Source organism: Dromiciops gliroides, chromosome 3 (assembly GCF_019393635.1).
Source record: "Dromiciops gliroides isolate mDroGli1 chromosome 3, mDroGli1.pri, whole genome shotgun sequence".
Taxonomy (NCBI): Eukaryota; Metazoa; Chordata; class Mammalia; order Microbiotheria; family Microbiotheriidae; genus Dromiciops; species Dromiciops gliroides.
Window position 1 is genome coordinate 376,145,532 of NC_057863.1, and position 15,547 is coordinate 376,161,078.

Here is a 15,547-nt window from a genome sequence, read left to right on the forward strand (position 1 = left end):
CATCACTTCCTGTACTCTAACTTGTAGCCTTTTACATTCTGATCTTATCATTCAAGGGAAACTATTCCCTTCAAGATCATCAAAAATCTTTTAATTAATGGGTCTAATGCCTTTTCTCAGTTCTTATCCTTTTTGACCCCTCTGCTATTCTTAACACTGTTGACTATTACCTTTGCTTGAATGGTCTGTCCTCCCTCATCTTTCAAGACACTGTACATTCCTGGTTTTCTTCCTGCCTATCTAATGTTTCTTCAATCTTCTTTTTTGGATCATTTATCCATGTCTCATCCTCTAACCACAGGAGCACTCCAAGACATTGTCCTGAGCACTCTTCTCTCATACCCCTATACCCTCTCTATTAGTGGTCTCATCAATTTTCATGAATTCAACTATTGCCTCTTTTAAGATGACTCCCAAACTTATATAACCAACCATGATTTATTTTCTCCACTCTTGTCTTAAAGCACCAATTTCCTCTTGGACATCTCCAATTGGATACTCTTAAACATCTCAAATTCAATAACTCCAAAGCAGAATTTGTTATCTTCCTACTTTCCCTTTAACATTTACCTGTTTCTATTGATGGTACCACCATAATTAGAGTCACTGTGGTTCACAATTTCAATAGCATCCTCTATTCATTCAGTTGTCAGGTCTTATAGATTCTGTTTCCATAGCATCTCTTCTTGTATGACAATTGCCCTAGTTCAAATCCTTACCACCTCTTATCTAGACTATTGCCCAGATTGGACTATTGCTTCCTAATTGTGATGCCTCTAATTAGGAGAAGAATCTTTCCCCTCTCTAGTTAATACTCCATATATATAGCTGCTGAAATAATCTCTCTAACCATGTCAAACATCCGTTAACTCACCACGTTACTCTCTTTCTAAAGAATTCTCAGTGGCATCCCTATTGGGGTTGGGAGGGGGAGGGGAGAAAGGGAACACAAATTAAGCAGGTTTCTACTATGCATCAAGCTTTGTGCTAAGCACTATATATATATTACCCCATTTCATCCTCACAACAACTCTGTGAAATAAGTGTGCTAGTATGATCCCCATTTTATAGTTGAGGAAACTGAAGTAATAAAATACAAATTCCTCAACTCAGAATTTCAAGCCCAGATTGAGCCTAAAATAAGGTTGATTGCCCATGAATGGGCACCTTATAATTGATTTGGTGGCAATGGAGAACCAATGAGGGTTTTTGAGCATGAGTGTCATGACCTTATTAATGCATTAGGAAGATTACTCAATCAGTGATATGGAGGAGAGGGGTTAAGTTAGGAGGAGGAAAACAGGGTAGACATTGCTTCTGCTTCTGGAGTTCTTCTTTCCTTCTAACTAAAGAAGGTAAAGGGAAGACATTGATGGGTCTCTCCCAGATCCTACATTTAAGTGGGGTAGGTAGTGGAGAATAAACAATAGCTAAAGTAATTCAAGATGGGATTGGGCAATGAATAGAGTGTGTGTGTGTGTGTGTGTGTGTGTGTGTGTGTGTGTATACTTAGCTAGTGGTTAGTAGCCCCAGAGCACTGAGCCTTGGGTTAGGAACACCTAATTTTAAATCTGGTCTCATGTACTTACTAGGTGTGTGACCTTGGGCAAGTCAATTACTAAAACACATTTCTTGTTATTTCTACCTTCACATAATCTCTTATATATACAGGGTGTCCCAAAGATTTTTGTGCAGTTTTAACGCCCTCATCACAACTCCCTCATAATATTACAATAGGTTTCTAATTATTGGCCTTGTTTGTAATCATTTCCCACTCTAATCCATACTCCAAACAACTGTCAAAGTAATTTTCCTATAGTGTAGATCTCTGTCCATGTCACCATCCCCCACCTACCCCCTATTCAATAAACTCCAATAAACCTCTAGGATCAAATATAAAATCCTTTTATTGAAACTTAAAGCTCTCCAAAACCTAGCCCTTTCCTACCTCTCCAGACTTATTGTATTTTTACTCCCCTCTGCCTACTCTTAGCCATCTCTGCTCAATCATTATTCCTCAAACACAATATTCTATCTCTTGCCTGCATACCTTTGTACTGGTTTTCCTCATTCCTGGAATGCTCTCCCAAATCACATCTTCCTTTTAGAGTCCTTGGCTTCCTTCAAGACTCAGTTCAAATATCATCTTCTGCTGGGGGGCCTTTTTAGTGACCCAGGCTGCTAGAGATAATGCCAAAGGTTACCTTCCTTCTATTTTGTATCTTGCTTGTGCCTCCATATATGTGTGTGTGTGTGTGTGTGTGTGTGTTGTCTCCCCTATCAGAATATAAGCTCCTTGAGGGTAGAGAGCTATTTTGGCCTTTACTGTATACTTAATGTTAGCACACTGCCTGCTTATTATAAATGCTGTCTGGATTAAATTGGAAGCCCCCAGAAAATCTACAGGGTGAATCCTTCCCCATGCCTTTCACAGTGCTGTCCTGAGGCCTCTGTCCCACCCCATGCCCAAACTACCTGGAGTGTATCTTTCCTTGCTCTTCCCTCAAGAACAAAAATCTCTAGTTATGCCTCTGGTTTTGGACTTCTCAGTTCCTTGGAGAACTTATTTCCTAATTTCATCACTGGGTGTAGAATACCTACTTGAAAAACATATTTCTCTGTGTGGCCCCAAAGGTTTTACCTCCTAAGCTTTATGCAGTCTTGTACTGATTCTATGTTTGTCTTCTTAGAGGTTTCTACAGATTTGCTTTTTAGAAGGCCTATTATATCTTTAACCCATTTCTCTCTATCTAGTCAGTTATTTAGGTTGCTTATCTCCTCATTGTAAAGTTTAGCTCTTTCATCTGTTGTTCAATTCAACTAAATATATATGAACTAAGTGTGTAAGCCAGATCATTTGCATAAGACAATTTTCATTGGTAGAAATTGATTGTTTAATATTCCTCACCTACATGAGAGATTAAATTGGCAAGACCTTTGAGAAAGAAGACATAGGTTCTAAATTCTCTTCAGGTTCCTGAAGGGAAAGAAAGACTCTAGAAAGAAGCAAATCATCAAAAGGGGTGAATTATCCCACATAAATGAGGCACAAAATGTTCTTATAATGAGGACAATATTGGGGGGGGCAAAGCTTAAACCTTACTCTCATCAAAATTTGCTCAAAGAGAGAATAACATGCACACCCAGTTGAATATAGTAATCCATCTTACCCTATAAAGGAAGTAAAAAAAAGGATGGGAATAGTAGAAAGGGGATGGAGGACTGATAAAAAGGGAGGGTATATTGGGGAAGACAGTGATCAGAAGTAAAATACTTGTGAGGAGGGAAAGGGTAGGGGGCTAAGAGAGAGGGAGGATAAAAAAGTGAAAAATACCATGGAGGCAAATACACAATTATCATAACTATAAATGTGAATGGCATGAACTCACCCATTAAATGGATGTGGATAACAGAGTGGATTAAAACCCAAAAATCCTATAATAGGTTGTTTACAAGAAACACATTTGAAGCAGAGAGATACATACAGGCCAAGGGTAAGGAGCTGGAACAGAATCTATTATGCTTTAGCTGAAGCAAAGAAAGTGGGGGTAGCAATCATGATTTCAAAGTAAAAGCAAAAATAGATCTAATTAAAAGAGATAAAGAAGAAAACTATATCTTGCTAAAAGGCGCCTTAGACAATTAAGTCATATCAATACTTAACATATATGACCCAAAATGTATAGCATCTAAATTTTTGAAGAAGTTGAATAAGTTACAGAAGGAAAAATATGATAAAACTATACTAGTGGGTGACCTTAATCTCCCCCTCTCAGAACTAGATAAATCCAACCAAAAATAGACAAGAAAGAAGTTAAGGAAGTGAATAAAACTCTGGAAAGGTTAGATATGATAGATCTCTGGAGAAAACTGAATAGGAATAGAAAAGAAATCTTTTTTCAGTTATATATGGCACCTCCACAAAAATTGACCATGTATTAGGACATAAAAACCCTCACAATCAAATGCAGAAAAGCAGAAATAGTAAACACCTTCTTTTCAGATCATACTGCAATAAAAACTATGTTCAAAAATGAATGAAAGATAGATTAAAATTAATTGGAAATTAAATAAACTAATTAAAAAACAAGTGGGTCAAAGAACAAATCATAGAAACATTCAATGATTTTGTTAAAGACAATTGTTAGGAGGTTTTCCCCCAGTTATATGCCAATAAATTTGATAATTTAAATGAAATGGATGAATACTTACAAAAATGTAAATTATCCAGATTAACAGCAGAAGAAAAAATACATAAATAATAAAACCTAAGAAAAAGAAATTGAACAAGTCATTAGTGAACTTCCTAAGAAAATAATCCCCAGGACCAGATGGATTCACAAGTGAATTCTACCAAACATTTAAAGAACAATTAATCCCAATACTATATAAACTATTTGGGAAAATAATTGAAGAAGTCCTACCAAATTCCTTTTCCAACATAAATATGCTGCTGATACCGAAACCAGGAAGAGCCAAAATAGAAAATTTTAGAGCTATTTCCCTAATGAATATTGATGTAAAATTGTAAATAAAATACTAGCAAAGAGATTACAGCAACTTATTATAAGGTTCACATACTTTCACCAGGTGGGCTTTATAACAGGAATGCAAAACTGGTTCAATATATTAGGAAAACTATCAGCATAAGTGACCATATCAATAATAAAACCAACAGAAATCATATGATATCTAAATAAATGCAGAAAAAGTCTTTGGAAAAATATAGCACCTATTCCTACTAAAAAACACTAGAGAGCATAGGAATAAATGGAGTTTACCTTAAAATGATGAATACCATTTCTCTAAAAACCACCAGCAAGCATTATCTATGTTGGGAATAAGCTAGAATCTTTCCCAAAACAATCAGGGGTAAAGTAAGAATGCCAAGTATCACTTCTATTATTTAATATTGCACTAGAAATGTTAGCTATAGCAATAAGAGAAGAAAAAGAAATTAAAGAAATCAGAATAAGCAATGAGGAAACAAAACAATCACTCTTTGCAAATGATATGATGCTATACTCAGAAAATCCTAGAGAATCAACTAAAAAAAGCTACTTGAAATTAACAACTTTAACAAAGGTGCAAGATACAAAATAAACTCATATAAACCATCAGCATTTTTATATATTACCAATAAAGTCCAGCAGCAACAAATAGAAAGAAAAATTTGATTTAAAATAACTAGACAATATAAAAAACTTGGGAGTCTTGCTAAGAGAAACCCAGGAATTATATGAACACAACTGGAAAAACATTAATTGCTCATAGGTAAGCCAAGCCGATATAATAAAAGTGACAGTCCTACCTAAGTTAATTTATTTTAGTGCCATATCAATCAAACTATCAAAGACATTTTATAGATATAGAAAAAATAATAAAATTCATCTGGAAGAACAAAAGTTCAAAGATATCAAGACAATCAATGGAAAATGCAAAAGAAGGTGGTCTAGCAGTATCAAATCTCAAACTGTATTATAAAGAGGTAATTATCAAAACAATCTGGTACTGGCCAAGAAGTAGAAGGGTGGATCAGTGGAATAGAATAAATACTATCTTAAATGACTATGGCAATCTAAGATCTAAGCTTTTGGAACAAAAACTTATTATTTGATAAAAACTGCTGAGAAAACTGGAAAACAGCACAGCACAAATTAGGTATACATCAACATCTCACACAGTATAATAAAACAAGATCAAAATGGGTCCATGATTCACACATAAAGGGTGATACCATAAGCAATTAAGAGAGCATGGAATAGTTTACCAGTCAGATTTATGGACAAAGGAAAATTTTTGGAACAAAGAAGATATAAAGAGCAATACAAAAAGTAAAATAGATCGTTTTGATTATATAAAATAAAATAAAAAACTTGGACAAAAACCAGTGAAACAAAATGATAAGGAAAGCAGAAAACTGGGAATTTTTGCAACAAATATCTCTGATAAAGGCCTCATTTCTCAAATATATAGAGAACTGAATCAAATTCAGTTATTCTCCAATTGATAAATGGTCAAAGGATATGAACAAGCAGTTTTCAACGAAATCAAAGCTATCTGTAGTTAAAATAATCTAAATCACTATTGACCAGAGAAATGTAAATTAAAACAACTCTAAAGTACCACCTCACACCTATCAGAGTGGCTAATATAACAAAAAAGGAAAATGTTGGATGTTGGAAAGGATGCAGGAAAACTAGGACACTAATCCACTGTTGGTAGAGTTGTGAAAAGATCCAATCCTTCTGGAGAGCAATTTGGAACTATGCCCGTAGGGCTGTCAAACTGTGCATTATCTTTGATCCAGTAATACCACTACTAGGTTTGTATTCCAAAGACATCCCCCCCAAAAGAGAAAAAAGGCCTATTTGTACAAAAATATTTATAGCAGCTCTTTTGATAGTGGCTAAGAATAGAAATCAAAGAAATGCCCATCAACTGGAGAATGGCTATAAGCTGTGGTTTATAATTGTAATGGAATACTATTGTACTGTAAGAGATGACAAGCAGGATAATTTCAGAACAGCCTGGAAAAACCTACAGGAACTGATGTATGGTGAAGGGAACCAGAAGAATGTTATACACAGTGACAGCAATATTGTTTGATGAAGAACCATGATTGACTTAACTATTCTCAACAATACAATGATCTAAGACACTCCCAAAGGACTAATGATGAAGCAAACTGTCCACCTTCAGAGAAAGAACTGATATTGACTGAACATAGATTGAAGCATGCTATTTTTTCACTTTCATTTTTTTCTTTTCTTCAAATATTCTTATACAAAATGACTAATGTGGAAATATTTTACATAATTGTACATGTATAAATTATATCTGATTGCTTACTGCCTCGGGAGGGGCAAAGAGAGGGAAGGAAAGAGCAATAAAATTTGGAATTCAAAACTTTAAATGGAAGTATTATTAAAAAAATAAAGAAGCTAATCTGATTGCTAGGCACTGTGCATGCAAATTATATGATGATACAGACAGAATAAGTATACAAAGACAAAATAATGAAGCATTTCCTACTCTCAAGGGGCTTGTATTATGGTCATTTTTTGCTAGTGTTTGGCCTAGTCCATTTTTAGGCCATTATGCCCCTAGCACAAACACCATCCATCAGTATCTAGAGCCACTATTCATTTAACAGCCCTTTCTGAGGACCAAGACAGACAGATTTATCAACTCAACTAAATTTAATCCTCAGAACAATCCTCTGAAATTAGGTATATGGTATTACTGCCATTTTGCAGAAGAGGAAACCATTTAAAAAGGGGAAGATATTTGCCCAAGGTTGCACAGGTAGAAAGTTTCAGAGCCTGGATGCAAACCAGTTTCCTATTAAAAGTTTGGGGTTCTTCCTACTACTGCAAGGAGGGCTCGTTACAATTTTCCCATAGAAAAATAGCTTTCACCTAATAAAGGCAATTCCTACAGAGATAAGAGAAAGGTCTTTCTGTCACATTTCTACTTTCAAGGCATATCTTGCATCTGTTCTTTTCTGTTCCATACGCCTCCACCTCAGTGCAGGTCCTTATCATCTCACAACTGGATTACTGCAAATCTGAACTCTTCTCCCTGCTTCTAGCTTCTCCCTTCTCCAATTTATCCTTTACAATGCTGTCAGATTACCCTTCCTGGAATGTCATTTCTGTCATCCCTCTCCCCAGCTCAAAATCTTTGGTAGTTCCTCATTGTCCTTGGGATAAAATCTAAACCCTACAGTCTTTTTTTAATGTCTTCTATAATGTTATCTCAACTCAATTCAACAAAATTATTAAGGTTTTACAGTGTGGAGACAAAGATGCTAGGCTTTGCTTGTCTATAAATTTCCTGAGGAAATAAGTTTTGTTACAACTGCTTATCAGTGTTAGAAGGCTGAAGTTGTACTCAGGCCCTGCCCTCAGGAAGTTTACAGTCTAATAGTACATAGCACAGAACTTATTAAATGATTGCAGAATGAAAAGGTGGTGGTGGTGGGAGGGAATAACAAAGACCTTTCCCTGTTCTCAAGGGACTTTCACTCTAAAAACTGAATTTGCCTAACCATTAGGATTTTTAGTGTTATAAGCAATGTTAAATGTTACTTGAAGACATAATAATACATGATAAATGAGTTTGAAAATTAAACAAAACCTGTTATATGACATCCAAAAGAAAAAAGAAAGGTAATTATTACATGTGAGGACCTGGGAGGGAGAAAATTAGGGAAGGCTTCGTGAAGGAATTGACATTTGAGATGGCCTTTAAAGAACTTGTAGGATTTCAATAAAAAAGAGAATGAGGGAAAATATTCAAGGAAGGGAACAGTGGGTTCAAAGCTATGCTAGCCAGCCTTATCTCTATTACTTCCTAATATAAACTCTCTATTCCAGTTTGGCTAGTCTCCTCAATGTCCTGAAAACTTGCCATTATCTTTACTGACTTGGGCTGTTGCTTCATTCTATCTTAAATACTCTCCCTTCTCCTTAAAGCCATACAAATCATAGGCACTCCTCAAAATCTAGTTTAAATCAGGCTTCTTTCCTTCCTTCCTTTTTCCTTCCCTTCTCTCCTTTCCTTCCCTCCCCCCTTCCTTACTTCCTCCCTCCCTCCTTCTTCCTTCCTTCCTTCCTTTTTTCCTTCTTATACCTGCCTGGCCCAATGCCTCTCTTTTCTGAACTCTCACAACTATCTATACCACTCATTCTGCCAATGAACTTGTATTATTTATTATGTGTGTACTTCTTGCTCCCCAAGAACAGTGCAAGCTTCTCAAGGCAGGGCTCAAGTATTACCTTTCCCTTTTATTACTCGTATCATATAACATAGAAAAAAACCCATTAATTCTGTGGCAGGGACAATGTGGAATTTTTTTTTAAGTATTATATTCAGTGCCCAGATAGGTTTGGATCCTGGTTTTTACACTTACTAGCTATCTATTTACTAGCAAACTATTTAATTTCTCTGAGCCTCACTCTTTTTGTCTATAAAATGGGGATAATAATCCCTTCCCTACCTGCCTCAAGAGATACTATGAGGCAAGAACTTTGTAAAACAAAGGACTATACATATATACATACATATATACACATGTATATGTGTACGTGCATATATACATGCATGTGTGTACATATGTATGTATGTATGTATATATAGGCACCTAGGTAGTGCCATAGTACACACCAGTGCTGGACCTGGAGTCAGGAAGAGCCAAATTCAAATCCAGCCTTGGACACTCGCTTCGCTGTATAACCTTAGGCAAAAACATTTAACTCATTTTGCCTTAATTCCTCATCTATAAAAACTATGGGGATAATAATAACACCTACTTCCCAGGGCTATTATGAGGATCAAATGATATATTTGTAAAGTGTTTGACACATAGTAGGATACTATATAAATGTTTGCTGGTGGTAGTAGTGGTGGTTGTAGTACTACTAGTAGCAGCAGCAGCAGCAGTAGTAGTAAATTACTAATATTGAATTGAATCAATGGACTTTGCCATTATATCTTTGCTCTGTGTTTTTGTATTTAGATATTCTTCTGAATGCATCTTGTGAGGTAATATAGCATCATAGATAGAACATTGAATTTTAAGTCAGAAAGTCCTGGGTTTGAATCACACCTCAGATACCTATAAGTAAAAGTTACCCAGGGCAAATTTTAATATCTCCTACCCTCAGTTTCTTCCTTTGTAAAAATGGGGATAATATTAATATTTACCACATAAGGTTGTTGTGAGTAACAAATAAGATAATATAAAGTGCATTGCCATCCTTAAAATATATAAATGTCATTATTATCATTATTACTGTTATTATTGTTATCAGGTGGTGTATACCTCTTTATCTGTTCAGTACAAAGCTCAGAATGATGGCATGCATACAGTTAAATGCCAGCATTTGGGAATTAGCATCCCCTTCAGTTCCTACCACCACTTAGCTGCTAAGCACTCAGTACTCTCATACTTCTGCTTTCTGCCCAGGGACTTTTGCTCTGGCCCTTGCCCAGGTCTACCTCCTCCCCAGCTGCCCTATTTGCTTCCTTTTCTCTACCACTAGAATACCCTTGCTCCAAATCTAATTACTTCATCAGGACCCTGCTCTCTTTTAGCTGATCTGATAAAGTCATTTGAGCTTAGATGTTAATGGATGGTAATGACAATGTGTCACTGCTACAGATAACATATTTGTATTTTAACAGTGACTGGAGGCCTTAAGTGGTGAAAACCATGGTAAATATGTGAATGTTAAGCCAGAGATAAAGATTGGCAACAAAAGGTTGCTTTTGTTATTGTTGCTTGTTGTTGATGTGGTGGTGGTGGTTTTGGAAGTGGGGGAATGGGGAATCAGTGAAGTGAAGTCTTTCAATTGTCTTCATAACCACCATGAGCAAGTTGTGATTTAGGATGCCAAGCTATATGCTGGCCCTGATCTTATTCCAAAAAGACTAGAAATAGCCCCACAGTGAAGACAAACATGATAACAATCACCACTTGCCTAGACCCTACACTCTGCCCCTTGCTCACACTGACTTTACCTACCTCAATCAAAAAAAAGTATAGTCAAGGCTAACCACAGGAAAAGAAAGAATCTGAATTCACCCTTGCAAAGCCAAGGGAGAAATACCAAAACTTCCCCTCTTAATGTTTACCAGAAACTAAATCATACTATTCTATTCCCCATGCTCCCCTTACCCCAATTCATGGACAAGAATTAGAATCATTAACATGAAATATTGACTTTGTGTCTTACTGTACACAGTGGTATACATAGTAGGCACTTAATAAACAGTTGTTTATGGTGATAGTTATAATGAAGACTACTTTAGAGATCACACAGAATGACACAATCCCATCTTTTAGTGACCTTCTGGTAGAAAACAAACTAGAAAGTCACGGATAATGATAACTGATTTTTATATAGCATTTCGACTTTGCAAAACACTTTATACATCATAGAGCTGAAAGGGACATTAGAACCCATGTAAATAATTTTTTTTTTTTTTTCTTAAAGGTTTTTTTTTTAAGAAAGTTTTATTTTATTTTAAAATAAGTAACCTGAGACCTAGAGAGCTCTTTCCATCATAGCCCATTATTTCACTTGAACTTCGCAATAATTACCTAAGGTATGTGCTGTTATAAGGAAACAGACTCAGGGAGAGGAAATGACTTACTCACTGCCACAAATAGATGTCAGCAATGGGATTTGAGCACAGGTCTTCTTAACTCCAAGAGCAGTGTGATATGTGCTCTGCCATAAAGCCTCTCATAAATGCATACTACTCTAAGTTATGGATTTTTGCCAAGACTTCAAAATAGAAAAGGATGGTTGTTTTATTATTACCTTCCCCACGGTGATTTTCTTCAATTGTTTACTTCATCTATGGATGAGTAGAAATAGTAGAAGAGAAATGCTATTTTCATTTCATTTCAACAAACATTTATTAAGCATTTGCTATGGTGTGTATGAATGTGAATAAAGGGAGCAAATGAGATTGGGAAGCAATGATCAGAGCTGAAAATGGGAGTAGAGAAGAGTGAGGTGTATGAAGTTCTCACCTGCATCTGCTCCCTTATTTGAATGAAAACAGGGAATCAATCCCTTGTTCCGTCCTCCCTCCTGCCACTACCAACATCATGCCCCGAGTGAGTCCTTTACATCTCTGTCTTCAGGTAGAAGAAGGAGGGGCAATAATAAGATCACTCTGAAAAGGCAGCCCACAGTAGCTTTCATTTATAACAGCATCCAGAACAAAACCTATTAAAGCCTCGGCTGTGGGTCAATTCGGCTTCCCTTAAGTGAGCCAATGTTCAGCCAGGCACGGCACCCAGAAAAGTGGCATTTTCTCAGACAGTTCATGAGTCCTCTCCATAATCCTGCCTCCTCCAAGGGCACCCATTTTCCTTCTTTCCTTCTTCCTTCCTTCTTTTTTTTCTTTCTTTCTTCCTTTCTTTCCTTGTGAATTTGAATTCTGTGCGTAGGGGTGCCAAATGTCCTTTAAAAGTCGACTGTCAATTTTGAGACAGCAAGAAAAATAATAGCAGAATATGAGGAAAAAGCATTTTCATCTTCCATCTGAAAATTGTGTTTTCAAATGTAAGAGGTGACACATTTAATTTTAATGAATTGTCTCCAGAATGTTTTTAAACTCCCTATCTCAGTACTATAGTTTTGTGGTTTGAAAGACAGACAGTTGACAAATGGGACAGTCACTTCCTTACATACCACAAAGAGGAGGTGAACATGTGAATTGCTCCCCACCCCCAAAAGGGAATTTTGAAATCCATAAATTGTCTTATTGTCACTTCATAGCTTCTGGAATGGGAAGACCTGAATAGTCAAGTAAATGCTCTTGATGTGTATAACAGCTCCTTGATTTTTCTCTCATTTTGTCAAAAGACTAAATCACAAATACAGCAAATGGAACAAGTCTAGACTCTACCTTTGGAGATTAGCCAGAGTTCTATAAACAGCACTGGTTGCAAAGGTTGGCCAGGCAACGCATTAACATGCTAGATAACGTTGAATTCTCTATCTTGTTTCTGACATTATACATTCAGGTCCTTCTAAACTTAGTTTTAGGGTTGATAATAATCAAGGTCTGCAACCTCTTGGTGAAAACAAACAAGCAAAGATAAAAATTGAGCACAGATAATATTTTCTTCTCTTCCTATGCACTCTCCCTCTGCTACATTATAACATTTTACCTATTTGGATTCAGTTGTTTTCAGTTGAATTACTGATCGAAAAATGATAATGACTTTCTTGGGTTTTTGTTTTGTTTTATTTTGGTTTTGCGGGGCAATTGGGGTTAAGTGACTTGCCCAGGGTCACATAGCTAGTAAGTGTGAGGTGTCTAAGGCCGGATTTGAACTCAGTTCTCCTGAATCCAAGACTGGTGCCACCTAGCTGCCCCTACTTTCTTGTGTTTTAAACTCTCTACTGGGTGTTAGGTTGTCCCTCACTAGAGGTCTTCAAGCAAAGAATGAATGACTACATTTCAGCTATGTTGTATGGTGGGGGTTTTTCTTGGCATCAGTTGGACAAGGAACTTGCTTAGTTCCCTCTCAACTCAAATTCTGTAATTCAATGACTCTGAAGCTACTGAGAAAGAGTGAAATCTTAAGAATATTGCAACATAGATAGGAGTTTTTAAGGAAAGTTTTAAGGAAAGACCTGGCCTGAAGTTAAAATATGAAGCTAGGATTTCTCTCCATTATGGGTTCAACTAGCCAACACTGTCAATATTCACTACTCTAATTTTCACAACTGAAACTCATTTTTCTCAACCCCTTGCAATCTGACTTCAGATTCCATTCAAGTGAAAGTACTTTATCCAATGTTATCAATTATTTTTCTTATACTAAATCTGATGGTCTTTTTTTATCCTCATTTTTCTTAATTCAACTTTCTACACTGTTGGCCACTCCCTCCCCTTGTGTACTCTCTCCTCCTTTAACTTTGTGATACCACTTTCTTCTCTTTCTCCTATACCTCTCTGACTACTCCTTAATGGCTTTTGCAGAATCATCCATCATCCAGGGGTTTCCCCCCAAGGTTCTGTCCTATACCATCTTCTTTTTCTATAAACTGTCTTTTGGTAATCTCAACAGTAGATGTAGGTTCACTTATCACCTCAATGCCAATAATGCTGAGATCTATATATCCAAGTCTAATCAATCTCTTGAGTTCTAGTCCTACATCACCAGCTGTATGCTAGACATCTCTCCTTAGATGCCCTATAAGCATTTCAACTCAACATTTCCAAAACGAAACTCATCATTTTCCCCCTAAATCATCTTTTCCCCACATTTCTCTATCTCTGTCAACAATACCATCATTCTTCCAGTCAAAGTTCTTAACTGCAGCACCATACTCAACTATTCTCCCTACCTTATTCTTCATATCTGATCTTTTTCTAAATTTATCAATTCTAATTCTAGCATATATCTACAATACATTTCTTCTTCTCCACTGAGTTTATTTTTCTTTTGTATATGGGTCCTGAAACAGCTAGTACCTTAAGCATATCAGCACCATGATCAAGGACTTTCTCTGTGCTTTGACAGTTTACAGAAAATCAAGTATTCTTGCTCTTTAGTAATCAATATGGTCCGCATCTCTTACAAGGCTGGCAATACAACCAAACCAAAGTGATAAATATAAGGTCTGCCTGTGCACATAGCTCTTTGCATTGTGGAGAAACTCACATATAGACAATCGAGGCAATAAGATGATTTGAGGGGCACCAGGAAAGCCCTCCCTTCCCTAAACATTTTTCCCACAAAAGTGCCAAGGTAGTTGAAATATCATTAGAGATTCATTGCTATGAGCATCTCATTTCCCTTTCCTGATATCCACTTTAAAAATGAAAATGTAATGGAAATGTGAGAAAATAGGCACAGTGACTCATTGCATAGAGTTATGGACTGGTCTAACCATTAGTATACAATTCAGACCTATGCAGAAAAAGTTACAAAATTGTTCGTACCCTTTGACCCACTGATAGAACTATTCAATTTATAATCCAATGAAGATGACAAGAAAAGACCCCTTTTGTGAAAATATTCATAGCTTCACTCTTTGTAACAGAAAAAAAGTTGAAAACAAATCATATACCCAGAGGTTGGGGGATGGCTGAGGAAACTACAAAATGTGAATAAAACTGAATATTCCTTTGCTATCAAGGCAATGAATATGAAGAATTTGAAGAAATATGGAAAGATCTGTATGAAGCAATAGAAAATTAACATAGCAAAATACAAGGAAGAAAATGTATTTTTCTCCCACTTGTATAAGAAACTGGGGGTAAGGGATTCCCTTCCCCAATACTGATGGATATTTTCTCTGCAATTTATAGTCATAGAGTTCCCTGACACACTGAGAAGTTGTGACTTGACTAGAATAGTCACAGTCAGTATAGGTCAAAGATAGACCTTAAACACAGATACTCCTGACTCTAAAAACCAGCTCACTACTATTCTACACTACCTCTCATATAAAACTATTACATATATACAAATGAAAAAGACTTTGTTGCTGTTCAGTTGTTTTTTAGTCATGTCCAATTCTTTGCGATCCCATTTGGGGTTTTCTTGGCAGACATACTGTAGTAGTTTGCCATTTCCTTTTCCCCTCATTTTTACAGATGAGGAACTGAAGTAAACAGGGTTAACTGACTTGCCCAGGATCACACAGCTTGTAAGTGTCTCAGACCACATTTCAACTCAGAAAGATGAGTCTTCCTGACTCCAGACCTGGCACTCTATCCATTGTGCCACTTAGATGCTCTGAAAATGAATTTACATAGCAACAAAACTGAAATTGACAATATTAGGCAGTTTGGCATGGGCATAATTTACATGAATGGGTATGAAGGCACAGGGAATTGTGCAAAGACAGGAATTTTCCACCTAGGCAGCCTATAACTGAACCCCTGAGATCCTAAGTAGAGGAGAAAATTTGCTATCTAACTTCTTGTGGTGGCTAAGAATTGGATGTCAAAAGAATGCCCACCAATTAGGGAATGGTTAAACAAGCTGTGATATATGATGGTG